The sequence below is a fragment of the Callorhinus ursinus genome, unplaced genomic scaffold, assembly GCF_003265705.2.
Source record: "Callorhinus ursinus isolate GAN/ISIS: 27379988/994484 unplaced genomic scaffold, GSC_fseal_2.0 scaffold2618, whole genome shotgun sequence".
Lineage (NCBI taxonomy): Eukaryota > Metazoa > Chordata > Mammalia > Carnivora > Otariidae > Callorhinus > Callorhinus ursinus.
This window is the reverse complement of record NW_027399672.1, coordinates 1-7,246: the sequence shown is the minus strand read 5'-3', so window position 1 is coordinate 7,246 and position 7,246 is coordinate 1. Positions and strand designations below refer to the sequence as shown.

The 7,246-nt window shown below is 43.7% G+C and overlaps 1 long non-coding RNA gene across 2 annotated transcripts; it reads left to right on the top strand.

Annotated features, from left to right (window-relative positions):
- LOC112818872 (uncharacterized) lies at positions 1 to 7,246 on the top strand. Of its 2 annotated transcripts, none has more exons than XR_003206700.2 (3): positions 1 to 124; positions 6,008 to 7,100; positions 7,201 to 7,246. It is a non-coding gene; the product is annotated as an uncharacterized lncRNA (long non-coding RNA). The 2 variants fall into 2 exon arrangements; XR_003206702.2 differs by lacking the exon at positions 1 to 124 and adding an exon at positions 5,436 to 5,570.

Below are 7,246 nucleotides of genomic sequence, written 5' to 3'. Positions count from 1 at the left end.
CAGAAACCCTCAAGCTTCCCCTTCTGCCTCCAGCCCCCAGCTGTCCTGGGTAGAGGTCTCTCCTGCTCCTTCACCAGGATAAATGAGTGGGTTTGGGGGCCTGACAACGACAGAAAATGATAAGGTAGCAACATAGAAAATCTTATGTGGGAAATAACTTAGGAAATGGGTTTCAGGGATTCCTGACAAGTTGCGAGCTCAGAACTCACCACATGTCAGATAGACTTTAATGACACACCCTGTAGATTTTCCTGCCTTCCTGCATTTGCCATGCCCATCCGAATGGTAGGCGCTCCTGATAACTGATGTCTCCACAACTCCTCGGTCCTCTTCATTCTCTACTAACACTGGGTATTAATAGAATCCCCCCCCCACCACCACAAGTTTTCCTGATTGTAACAGAAGCCTCTTCACTGTGACTGTGGACATTCCTTTCTAAGGTTAATGTAACTTAATGTTTATGTGGGGCCTTTTCATTCTGTTCAAAGAGCATCTCAGATACGGGCAAAGCAGACAGTTTATTCCATGAGCCACCAGCTACCACTCCTGGAATCTTGGGGTTCATCAGTCTCTGTCCTGCCTGAGGAGAGTCCTGGCCTGCCTGAGGATAGACAGCAGAGGCCAGTGCCAGCCAAAGGCTGTGTGGGACTCAGGGCTGGTAGGGCCTCTTTGGCTGCCTGCCCTGGGACAATAAAAACAGGCTCCACACTGAGTATCTACAAGTGTGCAGACCTATACACACTTACTTTGCTCTCTTTCCCCCTGATCCTACATCCTGAACCTATATTCTTCTTCTGACTTATGCTAGACACTTCCATTCCATTCTGCAATCCATTCTGAATGGTTATAATTACTCTTCCCCACGGTCTTATTTTAGGTACTGAACCCTTCTCAGCCCTTATCGGGGCATCTCTGGCAATTGGTGCAGAGAAGCCTGAATTCTGACTGCCCAAGGAGATTCGGGTTCAATGAGTTCTGCCATACAGCCAAATTCCACTTGTCATTCTCCCATTTTTTGCCATTCTGGGGTCCTGCTTTTCAAGATGGAAACTGAAAGATCAGATTCAGTTTCTGTCATGTTTACGGTGGGACAGAACCTGCTTCCGTGTCTGATTTCAGTGTGTTCTTCGGCCTGGCTCTTCCCTGCTGCTCCCAGACCCTTTTCTTCGCCTGCTCTAAAACCCGCCTCCTGGACACATATGACCTGTGTGACCTAATCATCACACAGTTTATACATTTATTAAATATGTTACCGTGGGCACAATTACTTCATCGCTCATCTTTTCAATTTTCTCATCTTTAAAGCAGGAATAATCATTATAAGAGCCTCGTGGTATTTTTTTAGAGATAAGTTAATCCATGGAAAGTACATAAAGGCTTTCAACACATATAGCCATGTATTTTGACGGTGGTTGTGGATAAAAGCCATATGCAAACAAAAGTGTAAAAGCAAAAGCAGGAGAAAGATTCACTGACCCCAAAATAATGGTTATATCATGGAGGGAAAGAAAGAACCAAAGGGGGTAGTAAAGAGGGTCTTGACTTTATGTGCCATAATTTTTCTCTGTTTAAATAATCTAAAACTAAGTGGCCAAATGTTGCACTTTGTTCAGTGTCAGTGATCAGAGCTATATCTCATTAGGAGTTGAACAGACCATGGTCTCTGCAGTTCTGTGTAGATTATTTGAATTAGGTATCTATAATATCCAACAGATTTATTTGGGTTTAGTAATAGATCTCTTCCCATCCCTACTCCTCAATTCAAGCGCAGAATATGTATTTTGGATGACGCAGCTGTAGGCATGGGCTCTCCATCATACAGAGCGCTATAAAATGGCAGCTACTCGTGTTTGGATATTTTTTGAGATCCTGGTTGATGACAACCTTCCCATTTACTGTTAAGAGATTAAAAATGCAAGGTCAAATCTAATACTGAGTCTTTCAGAAGTGAGAACATACCTATTGAAATAGTCTCATTACGTGGCCTGTCATGGGAGAATTTATATTTCCAAGAGTCTTCTTGAAAGTCAAAGAGTGTGAACTATCAGTAATTGGTGAACTCCCAGACAGAAATAATTTATTGTACATGAGAGCAGGCATAAACTGGCCAGACCCTCTCTCTTGAAGAAAAAGTAATTAGGAGGACTCTCAGGGAGAAATAAGTTAGATCATGTACACACAAAGACCCAAAATCAATCAACATAATTATTGCAAAAGCTTAGAGGACAAATAAAAGAGCTCTTGTGGCTGGAACAAAATGTCACAGAGAGTTTCATGTGCTAAGAGCATGGATGAAACATTGCACACTGTCCTTTCTCTTTGCCATCAGGATAGGAACAAAGGAAAACTATTTATAGTAGAAAGTTCTTATATGGTTCTTACTATATTCCTGCTAGAAGCTGAAAACATTCAATTAGTACTCCATTCTACAGACAAGGAAATTGAAGAAGAAGAAAGATATATAATTTTCCAAAAGTCATATAGCTAAGAAATGATGGAAATGGGAATCAGACACAAGAAATTTGGGACCGGATTCTTTTTAAGCATTTACAAACTACTGCAAACAAAATTTAAAATGCAGATTTACTCAATTGGAGGAAGAAGGAGATTTCCTTGGGAGAAGTGCTAAAATCTTAGAAGACTTCGTATTCTCATGTGAAAGGAAAAGGGATCCTGAGGGCCAGGAAAGACAGATTTAAAGGGAAGAAGAGAAGCATTGGGTTCAGTTGCTCTCAAAGGAGCTACTAGAGAAGAGAGATGTTTTCTTGATACTAAGGCAGATCAGATAACTGGACCCCGAGAAGTCTAATAGAGGAAACCATGCAGGATCTCAGAGGATTCATTCCACTGGAACGCCTCCCCAAAAGATGAGAGTGGCCTTCAGAACCACACCTGTAAAAACGGCTACGTACGGTCTGGACAGTTTTGACAGGGGAATGCTTAGAAAGATCCGTTGAAAATACTGAAATTATTCAGAGTGTCAGCTATAGCCTGTGCCTTACAAGAGCTTGCCTATTACAGATACAATATATAAATATATTTATAAAATTATGAATCTTAGGAACGGCTTAGGAAAAATGGGGCAAATTAATGAGGAAGCAGGCAAAACAATGAGAATACCTTGTAGAAGGAATTAGCAGAGGAATTTGAAGATATGCAATATTTGTTTTCACAGTGCTTGTCTTAGAAGACCCAGATGTCACAAATGTGACATCTCTCACTGGGGAGGATCACAGAGATAACCTTTGAGACTATATTACAAAGATTCATGACGTGGATCAGGATGCAAACATAAAATTTAAAAATTTAGTTCCAGTGATTATTACTAACATTACTATGTTTGAGACAGAACAGGATGAATTTTAAAAGCATTTTCTACTTTTGGAAATTCAACCTAATCTTTCTTAAAGAATGAGGTAAGAGCAAAGGGAAATAAAATGATTACATTTGCATCATTCTTGTAGAACTAAAAAGCTAGAGTAGGAATAAATATGGTTCAAGGCCTGGAACATTCCATATTTGAGCAAAGAGAGTCAGTTGATAAAAAAAAGAAATGGAATTGGACTTTCCTGGATGCTTACAAGGAAATTTATAATGAAGGTAATACAGATTCAGATTCAGGGCATCGCTGGGTGTTGGTATTTTATTATTGGTAGTTCATTATGATGTCATTTCATTTTGGCATTGATCCTCTATTTTGTCGTCATGGGAAATATGGCCGGACAGATTGGGGAGGGAAGGGAGAATAGCTAATTCTCAGTTTTTCAGCCAGTGTGGACTTGGAGTTAATTACTATACTGTTCTGAATCATTTCATATCTTCTGAGACCCTGCTTAATTGCACAACTGTTGTTCCAAGGGGTGTCCAAAAGAGCAGTAATGATATTGGAGGAGATGTCTCCAGGTGGGAGCAGAACTGTCCTAACAGATGCTCATCTCTTTCTGCTCACAAGTGCAACACTTGCATACAATATTATTCACCACTCTGTTTCATGGGGGCGGTCCTCCAGAGCTGCCACCACCCATCCCCTCTCTCTTCTCTGTAGCAGGAGAGCGGAGTTAGCTGATTGTGACTTTTGAAAGGAAGGAACCAAACAGGCTCAGATCACACCCTCCAGCTTGTATCTTTGTATTTGTCTGCATCTGGGGAAGACACTTTCTGTTCTCCTGCCTTGAAATTACAGTAAAATCAGTAGGCAGACTCTCTTCAGTAGGGAAGTCAGGGGGGTTGGCCATTCAATTCAGAGGAATGCTGTTGAAGCTGCACCTTTCAGCCCCACCTTCACCAGCACCAAAGCTGCCATTTGGATTCCAGTTTCTCTGACTTCAATATCTCTCTCTCTCAAATGTTTTCAGTCTTAGAAACAGGGGTTATTATTTTTGAGCCCCTAGAATACCAACATCTGCAGCTCCCCTCTGCACCTATACCCATGTAACACAGCATAGGGCACTTTGGGTCTTGACAAAAAAGGCTCATTTCCTTTTTTGGCTCTTAGCCCACTGGCCACCAGGAGACACTGGTTCCGTTACCACTCAGCGGCTCTGGGGAGAAGCTGGGAGAGTCGCCTGGCCGTGGGCCTTAGTGAGAAGCTCTGGCTTGATGGCTGAATCATGACCTTGATTTGCAGACACTGGGTGAATGTTGGAGAGAGAAGGGAAGCACCCAAAGACTTCTATTCTTGTGCAAATGGGTTAAGACCAATAGGGAGCTTGAAACTGCAGGCAAGCATAGAATGGTTGCCAGGCAACGGGGCCACATATACACACCACAGTAGCACCATCAGTCCAAACTGAGATAGTTTTTGTGTGTGTTATGGGAAAAATAGACACATGCAGAAGCAAACAAGCACACGATCCCCAACCTAAGTCCTGTGAACACACAGAGGTGTGCGTTTATGTGGGTCAAAGATGGACTGCAGAGCTCCGGGCCAATTTTCTATGGAATGGGCCCCTGCCCTGCCCTGGGACAGGAGCCCGGGGTGGGGCACGTTTCTGTGACTACGTAATAATGGAAGCCCCTTCCCAGTAGAAGTGTCTTGATAGAAAAGAGGATCTTGCTCTTCTCTAAGTTAATATAGATCACTGAGCCAGCTTTCGGCTAAGTTGCTGAGAAGATTTAGGAAATGAGCCCTCAAGGCCATCTGTCTATGCCCTGTGGGCACCTCTGAGCAAGCACAGGATTTTGGGGGCTGGGGGCTGCTTGGATAAAACTGTGTGTCCTGATAGAAGCAAAACAAAATAGCTACCGAGCCAGGAACATCAGAGAAGCTGTTGGAATCCCAACCTGGTCCCATCCTACTGAGGGGGATGGGGTAGGCCAGGGGGTTAAGGCAGCGCTCTGAGGACAGCCCGATTATATTCTAAGTCAGAGCAGCTCTGAACCTTCAGAAGTCCATAAATACATTAACATCACCAGGGCCTAGAGTGGCTTTAAGTCTGACTTCTCTTTCAACTAAAGATCAGAGTACTGAGGAAGGAGTCAGCCCACTCACTTTCTGAACTTGTTACATGTTCGAAGGTTCTCTGTTTTATGATCTTGTGTATCCTGGAGGAGATAGATCCTGGACAGGGGTAAGAAAATTCCTGCTGGAATGCTATGCCCTGATTTCAGGGTGCTTTCCATGTATCTCTGTTAATATTGTGCTTCCTAAACTCTGTAAGCAGCTCTGCCTTCTTCACCCACGGGCTGCAGGATGCTACCCTGAAACAGGTAAACACAGGACTGGGGAGTGAGCACTGCTGATTCTCTACTGTTAGGGAAGTGTTGGTGGGCCTGGGTGGTTCAGTCATTAAGCATCTGCCTTCAGCTCAGGTCATGGTCCCAGGTTCCTGGGATCGAACCCCGCCATCGGCAGGAAGCCTGCTTCTCCCTCTCCCGCTCCCCTTGCTTGTGTTCCTGCTCTTGCTATCTCTCTCTCTGTCAAATAAATAAATAAAATCTTAAAAAAAAAGTGTTACTATCATAACTTCCAAGTGGCTAATCATACCTTTTTCACTCATCTTGAAAGACTCCCAGCTTGGGAACCTGGAGGAGTATAGCTCTGCACCAACAGCGGAAACATGGAGCTAATGTGTTCCATCTTCTCTATGGACAAAAATCATTACTATTCATACCCCAAGAAACAGGTCATTTTCCAGATTTCCATCCCCACCTCCAAAAGAGTTTGTAAGTATTAGTTACCTTAGTAGAGGGAGAGAGTCAGGTGTTAATCATTGAAGAACCTTGTAGAGCTTTGCTAGGCATCAGAAGATCAGGATTAACTGGGGAGTACTTTATTGTGGATTTTCAAGGAGAGCTAAAGCTCTCATTTATCATATACAATCCATACCAGTGCCTGAAGGATTAACACAATTTTGAGCTTCACCACAGAGAAGTAAAATGGCATCCCTTACGTATAGAAATGCAGTTACAGGAAGCGCTGTGCTGTGGGCTGGGGGAAATCACACAGCACGAGGGCATCGGTCTCTAGCCTTCACTAGGAATAATATCTTCACAATCCTGTCTCTTCCCAGCACTTCCATTTAGGTCTCTTCCCAAAGAGCGTAGTGGCCCCGTCAAAATGCTTCTGGGAGGAATCTGAGGCAAAGCCCTAATTAAGCAAGGAATTATTTTGATTTTGTGTCTGGGAGATAGAGATTGCCCATGAGAGGAATAATGAAAGTCTTGAGATTTGAAAAGTAATGTATTGGTATCAGAATTTGTGGCCCTGGTGGCACACCCAGTCTTGGAAATGTCCAGCAGACAGTAGATTTGTGATGCATCAGGACAGCAGAGTGCTGGAGGCTCAGGGCTGTGACAGGTACAGTTGGGGGAGGTGCTTTGAATGAGCCAACCACATCCTGAAGTAGTTATGATCCAGTCCAGTCAATCTTCTGTAGAGAATTAATGCTCACCTTTGGAAGGAGGTCCCATGAGCAGTGACAGAGAGCAATAAATATCACTGTTGGGGCACTCTCCACCTTGTGGAACTCAGAGGAACTAGGATGCCCCGCCCCTCTGTTCATGCCCACAAGGGCCTCATCCGGTGAAGCCTCCTCCCCGCCACCCTGCCATGGCCACCAGGCTCCTCTGCTGTGTGGCCCTTTGTCTCCTGGGAACAGGTGAGTCCCCAGAAATAAACAATCAGCATTTTTAGATATTTCCAATTATAATTCCATTAAGGTTCTTTATTCTGTCTCCAAATTCTGTCCCTTTCCACAGAGTTTACAGATGCTGGAGTCATCCAGACACCCAGGCACAAGGTGAC